Consider the following 20386-nt stretch of genomic DNA (forward strand, 5'->3'; position numbering starts at 1 on the left):
CCTGCAATTTGGCAGTTCGAATCTCACCAGGCTCAAGGTTGAGTCAGCTTTCCATCCTTCCGAAGTTAGTAAAATGAGGACCCAGATTGTCGGGAGCAATAAGCTGACTCTGTAAACCCTTAGAGAGCGCTGTAAAGCACTGTGAAGTGGTGTATAAATCTAAGTGCTATTCTATTGCTATTGCTAAGGTTAACTTCAGATCAACAATCAAGTAAACAATACCCCAATCAAGAACCTGCTAAAGAAGCCAACAGCAAACAGCCCAATCAAAGAATCTCAAAGAACATCCCCACCAACACTGACCGGCAAGGCCCTCGAATATAACTGACAACTAACACCACTCCTTACTAGCACTGATGATGTTACCTAGTTTGGGTAATGAAACATCTGCAAGAAAACAAGCAAGCTCAGAAAGCACCAAGGACCCTTCATATTGTAGTTTATCTGGATGATTCCCTTCTTTGTGAGTTATGTATGTATGTATAGTGTATCCCATGTTTGCAGTATTACCTTTGTCTTTTTAATTTCATTTGCTGTGCTTATTAATGATTCCAACAATAATTTCCCAAGTTCTTGTACTATTGTTATTAGCTCACCTGGAGCTGATTGCTTTCATAAGTCTGATTAGTTCCTTTCTTGATCATCACCTTTCTTGTTTATTGCATAGTTATAACTTTATTAACATTTGTCCATACAGATCATTCTTTTTAAGGACAGACTTTTCATTGTTATGTATGCATGACTATTTCATCAATGTTAGTAGCAGAACTTAGTTTCTTGAAAAAAGCTGCCAATTCTTAAAGAATTTCCAATCTTGGATATATAACACTTTACTCCATGATATAGTTTTTTTCATTCTTTTCTATAATCTGTCAAAATTTCCCATTTATAAGGAATTGGCTAACTCTGGTTTTTTTCCCCAAACCAGGTTGCAGTGAGAACCAGGAAGGATAAAAAAGATTTCAAGCCATATCATGATGTGTCAGATTCTAGAGATATGTCTTCCTTGGTAAGAGAGACTTTGATATAAATTCTGGTTTGGTGTGAATTCTGCCATTAGGGCACCCAAATTGAAAAAAAAGTTCTTTTTTATAGAGAGCAAAGCTAGCTCCATTAATGCTGTTTGGTTATTAATGTTACTTATGAATGTTTATATTTCGTAAATATTATTTAAATATATTTATTGTTTTATTCAATTTATTCACCCAGAATTGTTCTTTGTGAGATGAACTAAGTAAAATTGATAAATAAATAAATCTATGTGGGCTTGTATTATGTATACTTATACTTCAGTGTTTCCATTATATCCAAGCTGCTGATAGCATATGTTCTTAAGCACTTAAAATTTTGTTCACATGTCATGCTAAATGTGTTGGGAGCCAGTAATATGAGTACATTGTGTGTGTGTGTGTGTGTGTGTGTGTTCATACGTACAACAAATGTGCTTTGAAGGAAACCATTTCTTCAAAGTATATGCAAAATCTGGAATTAAGTGTATCACTCTAAAAGGATCCAGTTATCAGTGCATTAACAGCTAGTCATTTAACTCAGTTATGCTTATTTAATATTCTTCTGAGTTTGGAGCCATCTTCTGTTTGTACTGAGAAAAGAATGCAACAGATTATATTTCAGATAAACTGTAAAGTTATAAGACCCTATCATAATTCTTTGTCACAAAAATAAATCTGCTTCCTGTTATGTGCTTTGGAGAATGTAGATACAGTAGAAATGTTGATATAATAAAAGAATCATATAACCTCTTTAAGCTTGATTGCTTTGTGATACTATAAAATGGAATTGTAGATGTGTGATACTGCTGAGAACTGTTATTTTTAAAAGTGATATGAATCATAATAAGTTGAACAGACCCATTAATCACATGTGTTCTTCTCAACCAGGATCACTGGAGGATTTATCTTCATAAGGTTCATAAAAATAATTAGGAGGAATGCTTTGATTCTGCTAAATTTTAAAGATATTCCATAACATTTTAACACAAGAGAAAGTCTTAGCTGTTCTGACCGTATTAGATTTATAGAAAATATGAAGTCATATAATGTCCTCTGGATTGCATCATGATCTTAAGCATGATCTTTGTGACTTAAGTACAAATGCAATAATCATGGCACCTTAAAAAAGATTGAGTTTCATTCACAAAATCTGTCACAAAACCCATCATATTTGATACTTAAGACTTTAAATCAAAACATGAATATAAAACAAGATTATTCATTTCGGTGCATAAAAGAAACCCACTACAGACTTACAAGGTCATCAAAATTGACTTTGTTGTGGTTCAGATATAACTTTGACAATACAACATTAGCTTCAATATTTTTCTGCTTAAAAATCTACATTAAACATTGTGAATGATGCATCTAGCTAGACCATTTTTAAATTGCATATCAAATGATATTTTTTTTAAAAAATAAACCATATTGGGAAAGTCATATTTTAAAATTTTGCACCAAAATGTTTACATAAAAACAATAGCATCAAAATGTACACTCTGGAAGCATGATTCAAAAGACTGCATTGGGAGAATTTTTTTATAAAAAAGGATGGTGTCAGAAAAAAATGTTTTTTAAAAAATGTATTTCAGAGAAATTTTAAGATCTATGTACACTAAAGGAAGCTGTGTTCATAAACTCTGCATCATAGTGGAATTCAGGAAAAAAACAGATGTAAACTTTTTTTTAAAAAACAACAACTCTAAAATCCAATCTTTTTTTGTTTTGTAAAAAATACATTCTGAAATATTACAATAAAATGAACCATCCCAGGAAGCAACAGAAGAAACCATCCCTATCATTTCAATAATCTTTTGTGTACTGGCTTCCAGCTTGGTGAGTGATATTATCCAGAGATGGGTTTCTGCCGGTTTGACCCGGATCGGGCAAATGGCAGTAATGGCAGCAGTGGGAGGCTCCGCCCACCCACCTGCACACTCACAAACAAACCGGTAGTAAACTAAATTGAAACTCAGATCAAGATCGAACTTGGTATCTACCTGTGTTTAGTCCTAGTCCCTTCATGTATTGTCTCAGCATTGTTCTAGATATCCACTTCTTTTCCAAGATTCCTCAAAAAGGATTCCTAAGGCCGGAAATCTTTCGTATTTAGCCCTGGATGGGGTTGCACTTTGATATTCAGGATAAGGATGTACGGTCTGGGAGTCCTCTTGGACTCACAACTTTTGCTCAAAGGATGGCATAGCTGGGGGGGGGGGGTGTCAAGGACATTTAGGCATAGACCCTTGGCTGTGCTTTCTTCGCTCCCAGCCACCTGCCTCCACCCATTTACAGCCAGATTTTCTCCTGTGCTGGCCCTCCCCCACCTATTCTCCACAGCCAACAGAAGCAATGGTGCTGAGGGGTCAGTGTGCGATTGGCGATAGAGTGATAGATGATTGCAGGAGCTGGGGGGTAGGGAAGCATGCAATCCGAAAATTGCAAAAGCATCCTGCTGCTTGGGGCCTTGTAGATCTGTCACCAGGACCAAAGTGGAAGGGGAATGTTGGCAGGAGTAGCAACTGCCAGAGCCACTAGAGGGACAGGCAGGCGAGAGTGTGTTGGAGGAGACCAGGAACGTAGAGATGGGAACATCTAAGGGGCTTTGTAAAGATGGTTTGGCTTACAACTCAGTCAGTTCCAACTAAAAGGAAGAGGAGGAGCACGGCTGGCATGGCTTCTTGTGTTGAGAGGCAACATGGCAGGCAAAAGGTGGTGGCGTGTGGCTTCTGGCATTGCAGTGTGTGTGTGGCAAAAGATCAGAGACTGATTTCATAGATTGGAAGAAGCCATTCATGAACAACGTCTTCACTGGGTTTTAGAGGTAACAAGTTTCCATATAAATATACCAGAGGTGGTATTCAGCCAGTTCTCTCCGGTTCGGGTGAACCAACAGCAGCAGCTGCGGGAGGCTCCGCCCCCACCCCAATGCAATATGCAAGCACTGCGCATGCACAGAAGGTGTGCATATGTGCAGACGAGGAATGCACACTCATATTTGCAAACTGGTAGGGAAGGAAAGTGAATTCCACCTCTGTAATATACATCCAAAGTTCCTGGATTCACAAAGATGGAAACTTCATAGTTTATGAGTAGAGAATGTTGTTGTTTGATCTTGTGTCTATAGTGAGTAGTCATTGACTAGTCCTTAGTAAAATAACATGTATAGACATTTTTTTAGACACACATACAACCTTGGACAAACAATCCATTATGTGGTCGATAGCTGAATTTGCATACTTTGCATATAAACAAGATTTTCCCTCCCCATTTGGTCATGGCTTTAAGCTTTGATCCCATAAATAGGTTATAATAACTAAATAGACTTTTCTTCTGGAGAGAGTATGTCACCCTCCAGAGTGACATTGAGATTTCAAGGTTTATAGTTAAATAAATAGCTAACATTGTAATCGTTTCAGATGGATATCATATGATCTAAACCCTATATCTGTTTTTTAATTGTTGTGATTATTATTTGCTTTGATCTAACAAATATTTCATTTAGCAACAAAAAATTTGGGCTCAATTGTAATCATAAGTCAAGGACCATGTTACTAATTTAATATCCGCAGTGATTCACTTAACACCTGTGGCAAGAAAGGTCAGAAAATATGGCAAAACCCATTTAACAAATGACTCACTTAACAACAGATGTTTTCAGTTCAATTGTGGTCGTAAGTCAAGGATGACCTGTACATATATAGCACAAAGGAATGCAGATGTCAGCCTCTGCTTTGCTGCTGCTTCGGCTGCCATTGAAATGGGGAAGGGGGGCATGGTATTTGGGAAGGGAATCATTATGTGCTGGAGGAAGATTCTAGACGCTGGCCTGACCATCTCATTGCGCATGTGGAGGAAGGGAGTTTCCGACCAAGGTTAACTGTCCAGCATTACATCCTGGTGATGTTTTTTGAAGATATGTCCCACCTGACAGTTGGGTGAATTATAATTGGACTATGGACTGGGGTGCCAAGGGAAGGGGATTGAACTATACATGATATTCTTTGCTTTCGTGCCTAATTAACCAGATTCAGCTTTGCTTCTCTACTATTCGTTTGTAATTAGTAAAAGTACACTTAATTTCAAGCAAATGGAGTTGAGTGGTTTCTTTCCTGATTATTAAATGAAGTAGCACCTGACAGCAACAAGAGAAGTAGGTGATATTTAAGAAGAATGTCTCTTCTACTAGGAAAAACAAGTTAAGACTGCAATCAGTTCGTATAATTTCATTATCTAAGATAAATTAATGTTGTTTAATGGAAACTAACTGGTTATTTTATAAACAGAAAAAGAACTGTCCCAAGGAAAGGAAAGCACATCGCTGTTGTTAGTATTATTGAATTGCCTACAAAATATTGTATCTTGGAGACTTACTGTGACTAGAAAAAAATTACTCATAATTCACCTTTCTCTTCCTTCCTAGGAAGCAGAAACATGTTTCTGCTGGTTAATGACTGTAATAAAATTATTTGATTAGATTTTATATATTTCAGTAAGGTATTACCAAAGGATGTGGTGGCTCAGTGGCTAAGATGCTGAGCTTGTCGAGAAGAAAGGGCAGCAGTTTGACGGTTCGAATATCTAGCCCAATGTAACAGAGTGAGCTTCTATTACTTGTCCCAACTTCTGCTAACCTACCAGTTCAAAAGCATGTAAAAATGCAAGTAGAAAAAGAGGAACCACCTTTTCTAGGAAGGTAACAATGTTCTGTGCGCCTTTGGCATTTAGTCATGCCGGCCACATGACCATGGAGATGTCTTTGGACAGCCTGGCTCTTCAGCTTTGAAACGGAGATGAGCACCGCCCCCTAGAGTCGGGAATGACTAGCAAATACGTGCAAGGGAACCTTTACCTTTAAAGTATTACCAGTCATAGGTTACAGTCCAAAGGATGTTCAAATGACTTCGTAGCCATCAAACAGATATGAAATAAGTGTCAGACTCCTATCCTTTAACTGTTTTTACTTTAAAAATTTTTTTTAATAAAACAAATATTAAAGAGATATTACCACCATGGAAAATAAACCCACTGACTTCTAAGTTACCTTTGTTTCTTAGTACATTCCTTGCATGTGCAAAACATATATTCTTTAAAAAAATGGAAACAGTTGAAATCTGAAGCCCAATGGGTTTTTTTTTTGAGGCTTTGCCCTAATAAATAATCAAAAATTCTATCACATTTTAATAATTTTATAACGTTCAATAAACAGTATTACAAATGCATTACTGTTATGTTTTATTAGGTTTAATATTTTTCTACTTGATATTCAGAAGTGTCACAACCAATTTATATAAATAAATAGTGTCTAGAAGGCTAACCATTAATAAATTGTTTAATAATTGCTACTAGATGTAGAATATGATCCAGCCAAATTAAGTGCCCTGATTTTAGTGGGAACAATTTAAACACATGCTTAATGTTTACTTTGAATAAATAAATTCTGCACTTTGTCAGTACTGTTCTTATGAAATATGAGTTACAAATGAAAATTAAATACACTAAATGTTAACTAGTGTTGGGCTTCTCCTAGCACTGAAAATGGGAGAAAATAGTACAGTCGTAGCAGTATCATTTGTCCATTAAATATTTCTTGATGAAAGCCAGAAAAAAAAATTATTAGCTCTGCTTGATCTGCTTCAAGAATCAAATCTTTGGACTTTATTTATGTGAAACCTTAAAAAGAAAAAATAATGAAAGTTAAAGTATCAAAACAATACTATTGCAATTAGAATCTTTAATAAAATTACTATAAAACAAAAACAAGAACAATATAAGGAAATAATGTAAGAATGGAAAAGCAGTGAAACATAACAAAACAATGAAAAACATAACTAAAACATTTAAGGACAAAAACCATTAAAAACCATAACCTCAAATATTCTATATGGAAGACACTCAGTTTCATACCCACATTACTGTATCTCAGGCCGGAATGGGACTGTTCTCCTCGTACCTTCGCCCCCAGGTTTCCACCCCCACCCATTAACCTCTACCCTCTCACCTCCGCTGTTAGGACCCTAGCTGTTCGGGCCGGTCAATGGGACCCTCCCTTTTTAGTCCCAGGCCCTTCCTCATGGGCTTTTGGGAGAAACACCATTCACCCTGGCTTTTGGGCTCAGGTGACAGTTCACCACCAGCCAATCAGAGGAAGGGAGTGGAGAAAGAGAGATAGAAGGAGGAAGAAAGTATTCCGTGTGGAGTTTCCTTTCCAGGGTTTGTTTCTCCGCCCAGTTGCCTCGGGTCTGAGCTAGAAAATCCTTTGTATTCTCCCACAAATATGTAACAGCCACAGAAAAGTTGTCACAATTCCTCAGACTCCTTCTCTTACTTTTACACCAAAGCTCTTAATATTATAATTACTTTAGTCATATAATATAACTACATTGTAAAACTCAGTCATATTTCCATTGGCCGGCATGAACAGCTAGGGTTCTAACAGCGGAGGCGAGATGGTAGAGGTTAATGGCTGGAGGCGGAAACCTGGGGGGGGGGAAGGTGCAAGGAGAACAGTTCCTAGACCCATCCCAGGCCAATAGTAAAGCAATGTCTTCAGTCTCTTCTGAAAGGCCAACAAGATTGGGGAATGATGTTTCAGTGGGTGGCTGCTGCAGCAGAAAAGAATCTCTTCCTGGATCACATCATGTTTGTGAATGGGACCTACAGCATGCCCTTCCTACCCAACCTGATGGGACATGTAGGTGAGACTGGGGAGAGGCAGTCTCTCAAATCACCCAGCTTCACGTAGAGGACAAGTGTGATAGAAGCTTCACCTGATTTTTAATGTGTGACCTTTTGATACTTTATTATTGATGTTTTATTTCACATGTTATACTTTACTTTTAATAAATTTTAAGAATGAACATTTGTTCTTAATTTAAAAATATTGTCTGGAAGACTTTTTAGCATATATTAATAATTAATGCAATAATAAGTGGGTTATGTTGCAATCGTGTATGCCATTCCATTAGATTTCATGGATTTTTATGACATCATATTTGTCTTTTTAAATAGAGTTTTAGACTTTTAAGTTCTCCTTGTGTTTCCCGTACTTGGCATTAGTGTAAAAATATTCTGAGACTGTGAGTCATACACCTTTCTCTTTCACTAGATACTTTCCTGCCAGTCTTTACATCAGCTATCATGCTTTTTTTGTGCATTGTTATCATTTATTCAATCCTTGGCTTTTGCCACACTTTTTCTCTAATTCAATGCTCTCCTGGCAAGCTTGGCAATGAATATGTCTTTCCCAGTCTTCATGAAATGTCTCTTGCCAGAAATCCCATATGTAGGTCATGCAGTATGTGGCTGAGGAAATCAAATGCTTCTCAGCAGCACAACATAGCTAATAGTTCAAATCCAGGATCCTGTTCTCCCTCCTTATGCTATGAGTTACTGAAAGGATGGTCAAGAATATTTTTTATTTTCCCGGTACTTCCACCTTCTTGCCTTCCCACTTCCTTATTCATCTTATAATCATTTGAATTCTATTAAAAGTCTCATTTTGTAGTGTATTAATTCCCTTATGACTCAGTGGCAGGTCATACTTATTGGTGCTTTTGGAGAACTATTTGGCAACCTCTTCATTGTATCCTTCATTGTAGACACCTGTAAGACAACATATCTTTAGTTATGTCTGATCTGATATGCACCTGATGGCTTCAGATTTTCTCAGTATTAACCACTCCCACAATGTATGTCATTTTCTTCAAAGTGGTCCTTTGGCTTCTTCAGTCTATGGACACAAGTTCATTCTGCTCTATTCCATGCAATTGTGGATTATCTGCTGGAACAAGAGCCTGATACTAGTTGCTAAGCAACTTTGTCGCTGGCGGCCTTTTGGTTCTGAGTCATCCGCTTTTGCTTGTCTTTCTCTTCATATACTCTGGTGTTCACTCTGCTCTTCCAAAGCACTTCACCTGACCTATTCAGGAACTTCGCACTTTGCTTTTGTTGGCATGTTGTAACATATAAACTATTTAATTGGGCCCTTTCACCTTCTTCTATAACAGGGACACCAGCGTATACGTCCAAGCTGTAGTTTGATTCTTTTCAAGGAAAATCACCCTGGTTTTTTATACGTCTCCTAGAACTGTTTCATCTTCATCACTGGAAATGACAGTCAGGGGAAGTCAGTAGGAATCAGTAATGTAAATAATCAGCAAACTCAGAAAACATGCAGCAGGATCAGGAAATAGCCAACAGTCTCCTTGATTCTTGCCCCATATTTGCTCTTGTTGCTGTTACTTCTTCTCTACTGAACTCACATGCAAAATCCCCTTTTGCTCACCCAGAAGAACAGGGCCACCTTAAAATATCTAGTAATGATTAATATGCCCACCTGGCATTCAGGAAGGGTCACAAGTCTCTCATCTTTGAGAATTTAAGGAGGGGAAGGAGGAGGTGGAGAAAGGACAGAATCATTTCTGGCATTTTCTATAGACACTGTAAAGGTTCAATAAAGATATAGTGGAGGTATGATCCTTTGTTCAAGTAACTTGAACCAATCTAAACTAGGATAATTGAAGGGAATTGAATGAGACATTTTTTATTTCTCTGGCTGGTTTTGATTAGATGTATGACATCTATTATCTATCATTGTTTTTGACTTATGTCCTATACTAATTCTTTTTCATATCTTCTTTCTGGGTCATGAATATAGAGGCTTTTGATGTAAAACCACACATTACTGGTTCATTTAGAGAACAATGATTAGAAAACTCCTTTTGCAATGTCTAAATTGTGTTTTATTATTTACCTTGCTTTCCTCTTGCTCTGTCACCTTCTTCTTGCCCTTTGGTCTCAACCTAAATATCACAGCTTTGTTGAAGTGGTAAATGGGACATTCTTTAGAATGTATATTTGGAGGTAATTACAAGGGAAATCATGTTCTATAGGATTTATAAAGCTTTTTGCTGCAGGATAATTGAAGATTGAATAACTAGTGCCATCTGGTGGGCAAATTGGAGCAGCTGAGTAGCCATTAGATCTAGGATTCCTGATCTGGTGTCCATAAATTGTGCTGGGATTAAAGATCTTCAAATATCCAAGAACATTGTTTTAACTGGAACTTCTGAGCAAAAAATTCACTGCATTTGGAGAGTACAAGTTATACTAATCTAATTGGTTTTATGTAAGTAAGAAGGGTGGAAAGTGAATGGGCGTGGTTCCTTCAGCATAGGACAAATAAGGGATAAGGAGAAAATATTTCCCAAGGATACCAGAGAATTCAAACAATGCGTATATCCCATATGAATTATCCCACAACCTGAATTCAACTTGAGGGAACATACAACTTGCATATTCACACACACCATAGAAGGGACTATTGTCTTTAACAGTTGTTTCCAAAACAGTTCAAAATTTATGTTTTAAATCACTTTGCACCGATTCACAGACTTTTAATAAAATTATGGTGAAATTCAATTTTTTTTACTCTTGTACATGTGGCTTGGTGGGTTCCATTCCCACCCCACTCTTGGGGGAAGGATATTGCAAAATTTCTATTCCCACCCCACTCTTGGGCCAGCCACAGGTGGTATTTGCCGCTTCTCTGAACTACTCAAAATGTCTGCTACCGGTTCTCCAGAATGTGTCAGTACCTGCTGAATTTCAGGTTCTGATGTAAAATCTAATCCAACTCCCAGTCCAGCGCCATAATCCCATGACAAAAGTTGGTTGCTCAAAATTTTTCTCAAGTATTGGATTTAAGCAAAAGGGAGAGTTGGTGGCACATAATCAATTGTTGATCACATCAATCAATCAATCAATCAGTCAATGAACTGGAACTCATTTCTGCTTAGGCCAGATGGCATGAAAACCTAGGGTGGTTTATTCACATAAGAGATGTTTGAAAGAGGGTAGAATTCTTGCTGCTGTGGCAGCTAGACTTTTGTTTCATATCAGTAGCTCTGCAATATTATAGAGAATCAAATTATTCATATGTCGAGAGAATCAGATTTGATTGTGAATGGCATTTGAGTCCTGCCAAAGTTAACTGTTAAGATTGTGCTAATAATAAGCTTGTACATCTACCCTATAGTCTTTGTGCCCAATTTGCAGGACCATTTCTAAGTGTGAGGAGCTGTAGCTTTTCTTTCCTTGGTGGAATCTCTTCTCCACTTGCCTGGATAAGGATCCAGTTCATTTTTGCCAGTCTGGGAGAATAAGAGTCTAACCAAAGGAGGAATTACAGAAGCTCTTCTCTTATGAAAGTCAGGCTTCTTCCAGTGTAATTAACTATGATGTTTTACTTCTCATAAACTAGGTTTAATTATCTAAAGTGATGCATAAACACATATAGTATGTTAGTTAGTTAGTTAGTTAGTTAGTTAGTTAGTTAGTTAGTTAGTTAGTTAGACTTATATACTGCTTCATAGGGCTTTCAGCCCTCTCTAAGTGGTTTACAGAGTCAGCATATCGCCCCCACAGTCTGGGTCGTCATTTCACCCACTTTGGAAGGATGGAAGGCTGAGTCAACCTTGAGCTGGTAAGATTAGAACCGCTGAACTGCAGATAACAATCAGCTGAAGTGGCCTGCCGTACTGCACCCTAACCACTGCGCCACCTCGGCTCTCTATGTACTTACTAGATACATACAAATGTTGAACCAGGGGTTACCATAGCCCTTAAAAATAAATTTGGATGAAACTGCATCTTGAGCATTCAAGTGATTCAGAGTTGAGAATCCTTTGAGGATTTGCTCTGCTGTTCCACTCTCAATAATCAAATACTGCTATGTAGTATAAACTGTCAATCTGATCCAGACAGGTAGTTTGATCATTTCTGTAGACTCAGCCTTTGGCAACAGAGCAAAAAATGAGAGGGCATTGTACTTTCTAAAAATGACCTTTTGCATAGAGGAGCACTTCTGCACGTACCTTCTTCATTTTGTGTTTATAGACAGTAATTTAAATATTGAGAAATTATTTATAATTGCGGTTCGCAGTGAAGTGACTGAATCTGGTTTTCCATGCTTATTGGAGCTAATGATGTACTGAGCCTCTCACGAGGTTGGAAGAGTTCAATTAAGATGTCAGTCTTTCAGCTTACGCATAAATGTCCTAACCCTGAGCTCTGGGTCTCACCCATCTTTTTCAGAAATATATAACTGAAAGTAATTACACAATCTGTTCATGACAGAGGAAAAAAAATAAGAACATGTTTCTACAATGCACTTTCAGAGCAGGTGGTTTTATCTTACACATAAATAATCATTTCAGCGTATACTTATAGATAATAGTTCTGGTAAAACTAGCTTATTCAGGTGTGGCATCTTGTTTTGTTTGTCACAACCTGCCATTTATTCACACTTGCTAAATAATTATTTCATTGAAAATCAGATTACATATTGTTCAGTTGTCAAAAATAAAAGAGCCAGATAACCTACAGAGAATCAGCTGTATTCCCCCCAACTCCCCAAAACCTTTCTAAAACTGCAATTATAATTACTTATCCTTTAAACAAAGACTTAGTGTATATTTTTGATATCATGTTAAATATATAAAAAATTATAAATGTCTTTCTTTGATTAGGTTATTTCGCTTATGAAAGTTACAATTATATTCTGCCTTAGTTGTTTTTATATTCACAGTTGCATTTGTACAATTCAAAGGGTTTTCAGAATCATTTCATTATATAGCAATCCCCATTAAATCTGTGGTTGTGTGAATTGCCACTATTGAAAAATATAGATATTAGAAATGTTGTCAGATGCTATCAGCTCTGTGGTTTTTGATCTGTCATAGCTGTTAAATGTAGACAATTCCTTCCCTGTTATAAAAGAGAACATTGAGGATTGGATGGTTAGCTATAAGGAAAATTGAAATAGAAGAGAAAATATATTTTAATTCCCATGATCAACATTCTGGCACCCCCTTTTAAAATGTATATAGGCTTGAAAAATATATTAATCAACAATATTCTCTATGAACAAATAGGAGGATATTTAGAGTCTTTCTGACATAAAACATCTATCATCTTTTCTTTTTGTCCATAGCATCCTGTGTCCACTTTTTCTTCAGTGATTTTTTTTTCATTGACACTAAATAACAGTATTATCATTAGATTTTAAATGATTGATTTTACAACCTTGAATCAAAAATATCCATCTGCTCATTTGAAATACAACCTTGTATAGCTAGCTGCTGCCCTCATTGGAAAGAATAAAATAACAATTAAGAAAAAGAGCTAACTTGCTTGCACTGAACCTACAAAAAAGAAAGTTCAAAGGTAAGATTGTTGAGAAGCAATCAAGGAAGAGTCCCCCCCATCTTCCAGTGAATACATATGCACCCTGATATCACAGTTGTATGACAGAAACTTAAGACATCCCTTTAGTTTTGGCAATCACTCATCTGTGGACACATCCCCCCATTACACTTGCTAGTCTCTTACAAAAATGCTGCTGATTGTAATAGGACTAGAATAGATTGGATTTTTGAACAGTGAATATTTTACCACTTTACTCATCTCTGTCACTTCTTCATGAATGGATGTGGATTACTCAAGTTTTAGAGAAAAGAGATATTGAAGAATTAAAGGTCAACTCCTACTTCATACAAGGATGGGCAAACATGTCTGACACTCCTAAATCTGACAGTAATTGGAGCTCATAAATAACACAGCAACGCTTAGCATGGTGAAATTGCAGGTTATAATCAGATCAGATGAGAAAGCCCACACATATGGCACTATTTAGAGACCCCCCAAACTATCCATATCAAGAGTATAACTCCCAGAATTCTAAATTAATATGGTTGAAGATTTTAATTGAAGTTGCCACCATTTGACTACCGGTATTATATATAATCGTTTAGACATTTCAGAAGGTTATTTGAAAGCTGTATATAATACTTAGAATATCTCTAATTCAGTAAATGACTGCAGCATTTTTGACATGCTAATTTAGAAAAAGGAGATATATGACAGAGATAAATTCTTGAACATCATAGAAAATGTAGTCAGAATGAAAGGTTTTTGCCATTCTCACAATATTTGAGCTTGGTCATCAATTGAAGCAAAATGCTCTGAGATTCTAATTTGATAAAAAGGAACCATGATAGATAGATGGATAGATGGATAGATGATAGATGGATAGATGGATAGATGGAAGATGGATAGATGATGGATAGATGGATAGATGGATAGATGGATAGATGGATAGATGGATAGATGGATAGATGGATAGATGGATAGATGGATAGATGGATAGATGGATAGATGGATAGATGGATAGATGGATAGATGGATAGATGGATAGATGGATAGATGGATAGATGGATAGATGGATAGATGGATAGATGGATAGATGGATAGATGGATAGATGGATAGAATTTTATTGTCATTTTTTACTGTGAACACACTGGCACATACATACATACATACACACCACACAGTAGAAGGGGGAAACTTGAGAGTTCACAATGTTGATATTATATGGAACAAAACTGTGACTGAATCTACTGTTCTGCTTTGGATACCATGAAGCCTCTTACCAGAAGGTAACAAAGAAAGTAGGTTGTAAAGAGGATGTGTTTTGTCCCAGACAATCCTGCAGACCTTGCATCACTTACATGCTAGGTTCTGGATAGAAGGAAATGAACTATCAATAATCTTTTCTGCTATCCTCACCACTTTCTTCACTGCCTTCCTGTCTGAAGCAATAATGCTTCCAAACCAGACAGTAATGCAATATAATAGGATGTTCTCCATTGTCCCTTTATAGAAAATGTTTAGAGACCAAGCTAGCATACCCATTAGGCTGCACACCCAGAAACTTGCTGCTAACCAACTCCATCTCCGTTCTTTATTTTATCTTGTTTCATAGTTTCGTTCAGTCCAGTTCACTTTAGTTTATTTCAATTAAGCTTAGTTTAGTTTAGTTTAGTGTGTGCATTTCAATTGGTATCCGGTTTGTCCACTTCCCAGTGGTACCTGGATTTCTACTGTATATTGGAGAATGGTTGGCTAGATGAGCCATCGGCCTGATCCAGAGGACTTTTTGCTTTTGAAGACCAGGTTTATTACTAAAGTTAGGTGGGGAAAATTTCCTGTCATAATTAAATGTAAAAAACCCATGCTCACTAATCCTATTTTGAGAAGGATACACACATGCACACACAGGCATATAATTGGCTTTTTCAAGTAGAATGTTTCAAGCAGAAGTGACATAAACAACATTCCAGTTGACTTACTCTCCTGGTTTCTTTCTAGAAAGTCAAAGCACCTTTCAAAATACTTCTTAGGGAACAGTTTTAGGGAACAGTTCCAAAAATTCATAGACTTAGAAAATTTTGGTGTTAGTGATTGACTGTCAACTCCTAATTTTTATGCATTTTCTGAAAGCAAGCAGCCCCCCCCCAATGAGATAAAAACAGGCCTTGATCCTGTTTCACAAAGTATCTGTGTTCATTGATTTAAATTACCAGTGCAGGAAAGAAAAGTGAGGAAAATCCTTTTAATACACTTTAACATTCAGACACTAATTGTTATCACACACATAATGGCTGTCAAACTGAAAAGCTCAAAGATTGAAATAGAATCGAATGATGTTTCCTCTATTCTTTTGCATTGCACTGAGGTGCCTCATCTTTAAAGTTAACATTTCTTATCTCAAGATATATTAAGTTATAGGCAGTGCCAATCCAAGGATTGGGATAAGATAGCCATTTGGCCTCTGTTTCATGCTCAAAGAAAAATAGAAGCAATTTTTATCCCCTCAAGTTAAAGTGGAATTTTATTGGAAAACTCCATGCAGTTGTCTTGAAAAAAGTATAAAAATAATTTGCAATTCTGGAATATTTTTCCAATTTCTCCATTTAGCATGCAGCCTTGAAATTCACCTCCCTATAAGTGTAAACCTATGTGACTCTATCTAGCACCTGAGTTTTCCCAAGGTAATCCAGATCCTGCCAGTTTCAAATTCAAAGAGTACCTTAATTGATGATTTTTTTTCCATTTAAAATATTCTTATGCTTCTGTTTTCATTTTCTTTGGTGCCGTGTTTTGTTTCCCTAGGCCACAATTTTTAAAGTGTATTATGGAAAGGGGCAATAAAAATTGAAAGCAGGTTATAAATATACTTCAGGGTGCATTTTGTTCCATGCCTTTTCATTCACCTGTTTTATTTCTGACATTTCATTAGTGTTTTTTAAAATGTCATTCTTGTAGTATTTTATCACTTGCTTCAAAAGCAGATAAAGATAAATAAATTAGATAAACAAGAGGCTTTGTGCCTATTATATCAGCATATAATACAATGCAATATTGCAGATGAGGGGTTGTTGTTTTTTTTGCACCCTAAATGTTTTGCTCATAATCTTTTTATAAGTGTGCCACCTATTGGCCATATAGCAATTTATTTGTAAAACATACAGAGGCCTAAGATACGATCTCCCTGTGGAGATTCGGACCCTCACCACCCTTCAGGCTTTCCGCAAAGCCGTCAAGACCTGGCTGTTCCGGCAGGCCTGGGGCTGATGAGTTCCCAGCCCCATTTGAATTGCTGTGATTGCTGTGTAGCTTTTAAGCTGTTTTTGTATCGTGTTTTTGTCTTGTTTGTTTTTTGTATCTCCCCCTTCCCCACGTGTTTGTTAGCCGCCCTAAATCCCTTGGGAATAGGGCGGCATACAAGTATAATAAACATACAACATACAAACATACTTTCTGAAGCAACTTGTATCTGGGAAGAAATCCTCAAATATTTATTTTTTCCTAACAGTTGTAACTGATTGAATAGCTTGCACATTTAAAATATTTTATTTTTAGAATATTTCTCAGATGTGCTGGGTTTTATAGAGGAAGGAAGAAACATTGGACTAGCATGGCTTCAGCCCGGTCTACACAGTGTGAAAATGAAATATGTCAGCAGTTTGGGGAGTGGTGTCAAGCTGGACACGCCATGCCCAGTGAGTGGCGTAAAGCTGGCTATGCCCATCCTGTTGACCACATCTCTATGGAAAAGCTTACTTACCTACTGAATATTGAGCATTTAAGCACTTTAGGCCAGGAAAAGACAAGGTAAACCTTGATTTGTGTAAAATTTAGCAAGAACTACCATATAAGATGGACCGGAGTATAAGATGCATCATGATCTTGAAGAGGTAAATAAAAAAAAAAGTTTTTGCACTCTGCAGGCCTCCCAAACCCTCTGCGTGCCCCATTTTTTGAAAAAAAAAAAAAAAGGGCATGCAGATGCTTTGGGAGGCTTGTAGAATGCTCCTGGGGGCTGCCCCCCCCCCAAACAAGCAAAAAACAGCCTGTTTTTTGCAAAACAATAAGGGCATGCAGAGACTTTGGGAGGCTTGCGTATGCACGGAGGTGGTGCATGTGCTCACCTTTGTGAACCGGTAGCAAAGGTAAGTAGATTTCAGCCCTGGTGCTGATTCATTTTCATTATGAAAAGTGAAGAAAGGAAGTGCTCTGTTAATTTGATTAACAGTTAAAAGTTAACTGTTTTTAAAAGTTATTATAAACATTGCTGTTGCCAAGCTAATCATCTAACAGTTATACAAGATGACTAAGTTGTTCTGATGTTTCAAGGGAATGAATCTATATTTTACAGAAAATTTCGACTAAATAGGTGCCATTTGATTTCCTTTTTTACTAGATGAGCACCAAATAAAATAAAATATTAAATGGATTTTCACCCATACTCACTTCCTTTACTTGTTTATTGCTGGGAAATCATGAACCATTTTTGATCAAAGCAGCAGTATTTGATTTTAGTATGTATTATTCTGTTTGTAAAGTATTAGCAAGCAAGCAAGCAAGCCTTGTAGATTTATTTGGGCATATATTTCTGTGAATTAGATCTATACCCATAAACATGTAAACATTGTGCATATATTCTATATTAGAAAAGAACACTTTAGGCATCTCCTAAGAGGCCTCTATCCCATAAAAGTTTTGTCTGCTTTTTAAAATCGTTCTTTAGACTTCTCTCTCCCTAAGGTTATGTTTACTAATTCAAGATGGAAATGGGTAGAATTTATTTTTAGTAGTAATGTAGAGGAAGCCTGCCCTCTAGTGTCCAGTTGCGAACTTGCACAGTATTTTCAGACAGCCTAGTAGATATCCAAAGAACCCAGCTTGCATTCATTTGAGCTTCTTCACTCCCTTCTTTTTGCATTATATATCAATATAATACCCCCTCCCACCATAATTTTTCTTCCAAAATCATATCTCCTTTGAAATCAATTGGCAAGACTGTGCTGGAATAACTTTTGGAACTGTATTTTAACTGATGAGTATTATTATCAAGAGTAAGAAATATTGATCAATGTCCATAACACTTATTTTTAATAAAATTTTCTATGGTAAGACATAGTGACAATTTGGAAATAATTAATTTTTAAAAATGCTGTATTGATGTATGTACATTTTTAAGGATCTGGTACAAAGATTGAGTCCACCATGGAATGAAACAAACCAAAGCAGCTTGCAATTCCTTAAGGTAAGATGGGCATCTCTTCTAACTAGTCCTAATTTGAATTCAAAATTCTCAGTGATAAATTTATAATTTGGCAGTTCTTCATGTTTGTGATGATAACTCTGTATATCAAAAGAACAATGACAACAATAATAATGAAGTAACATAGGATTTGAGATCCAGTTTTGTCTAGTTTTGAGGGATGCGGTGGCTCAGTTGCTAAGACCCTGAGCTTATCTATCAGAAAGGTCAGCAGTTCAGTGGTTCGAATCCCTAGCGCCATGTAATGGAGTGAGCTCCCATTACTTGTACCAGCTTCTGCCGACATAGCAGTTTTAAAGCATGTAAAAATGCAAGTAAAAAAATAGGAACCACCTTTGGTGGGAAGGTAACAACGTTTCATGTACATTTGGCATTTAGTCATGCCGGCCACATGACCATGGAGACATCTTTGGACAGCGCTGGCTCTTTGGCTTTGAAACAGAGATGAACACCGCCCCCTAGAGTCAGGAATGAGTAGCACATATGTGCGAGGGAAATCTTTACCTACCCTTTACTTTTTTTTAGTGGTTGACGCATCAGTTTAGAAACTGGAAGACTGTGAATTTTAGAACTGCTTCAGAAACAAAACCCACTGGACATCCTTAGACCAGTCACTCTCTTTCAGCCCTAGGAAGGAAGAATGGCAAGCTACTTCTGTAAAAATAATTGGCCAAGAAAACTGCAGGAACGTGACCAGTCAGTCTCTAAAAATTGGACAGGATTGAATGTAAGGGGAAAAAAAGGATTTGCATTATAACAATGTCTCAGTGTAATAAATCTTGATAGGATATAGAGAAAACAATAGGTTCATCCTTTAGTCGTTCTGTGTGGAATAGTGTTGACTTTTAAAAATAAAAACTGATTTATTTTTGAGTGTGGATAGCTCTAAGATTTCACAAGGCAGGCTTTATTAGTTGTGTTAAAATAGTGATAAATCATAGGAATCCCAAAAGTACTAAAATAGTATGCCTGCTTGTGATATATATAATAGTCAGTTTTCAATAAAATTGGACAAGATTGGCAAAAGCTCCCTGGCTTCAGCAAGCTACCCAAACCGGCTTCATATATAAAGCAGTTTTACACCAATTATAAACTTGTATGGTAAAAATCACTGCACGGGTAATAAGCCTTCAACTGACAAGGGCAACTGATTTACGAGCTGCTAGATGGAACAGAACCAGGTTAATTTAATGCTAAATAAACTAAAATTATTCTCCAGCCATCCATGTGCAGAAGAAAAATACTGAATTAAGTAAACAAGCAATATATGTGTTACATTTACATTTATTTTATTTATTCAAGTAAGAGAAAGCTTAGTTCTGATCACACTTCTAATCTTATCTACTTTCTTCATAAAGATGATTTAGTATCTGATGTTTCTGAAAGTTCTAGAATAAAGTTCTAGAACCAGTGTTCTAATATTTGATGGGCTGCCACAGAGAGGAGGGGGTCAAGCTATTTTCCAAGGCACCTGAAAGCCAGACAAGGAATAAAGGATGGAAACTGATCAAGGAGACATTCAAATAAGAAATAAGGAGTTTGCTATGGTGCTTTCATTGTTTTCTATATAAATAAAATGAGACCTGGAAAATAAATGCCACAAGTTACTTGGAAGCAAAATTCTTTGAACTTAGCTTGGTTTACTTTCAAATGAAATGTATTCTGGATATGGATGATAGTAGATTTCATATTGTAACATATGTTTAGCAATTTTATAAGGTTAATAGGATTTTAATTCTGGACCACATTTTTCATGCATTTCTTGATTCATTTTAATTGGTGAAAGAGACATTATAACTTAAACTCCTAAAATGTTAGTTATCAAACATGCCTTTAATATCCAACACTTAGGATGTTTGCACACCGTTGACTGCAGTAGAAATACTTTCTAACTCCCTCAAATTA

General features: G+C 36.6%; 1 long non-coding RNA gene across 1 annotated transcript; it reads left to right on the forward strand.

Moving 5' to 3' along the window:
* The first annotated feature begins 925 nt into the window (after positions 1–925).
* Positions 926–19982, forward strand: LOC148043595 (uncharacterized). Its single transcript, XR_015697949.1, has 3 exons — positions 926–1009; positions 18398–18463; positions 19007–19982. It is a non-coding gene; the product is annotated as an uncharacterized LOC148043595 (long non-coding RNA).
* Positions 19983–20386: the final 404 nt, after the last annotated feature.

This window comes from Thamnophis sirtalis, unplaced genomic scaffold, assembly GCF_051295495.1.
Source record: "Thamnophis sirtalis isolate CommonGarterSnake01/CBP01778 unplaced genomic scaffold, rThaSir2_p1.2 scaffold_11, whole genome shotgun sequence".
Classification (NCBI taxonomy): domain Eukaryota; kingdom Metazoa; phylum Chordata; class Lepidosauria; order Squamata; family Natricidae; genus Thamnophis; species Thamnophis sirtalis.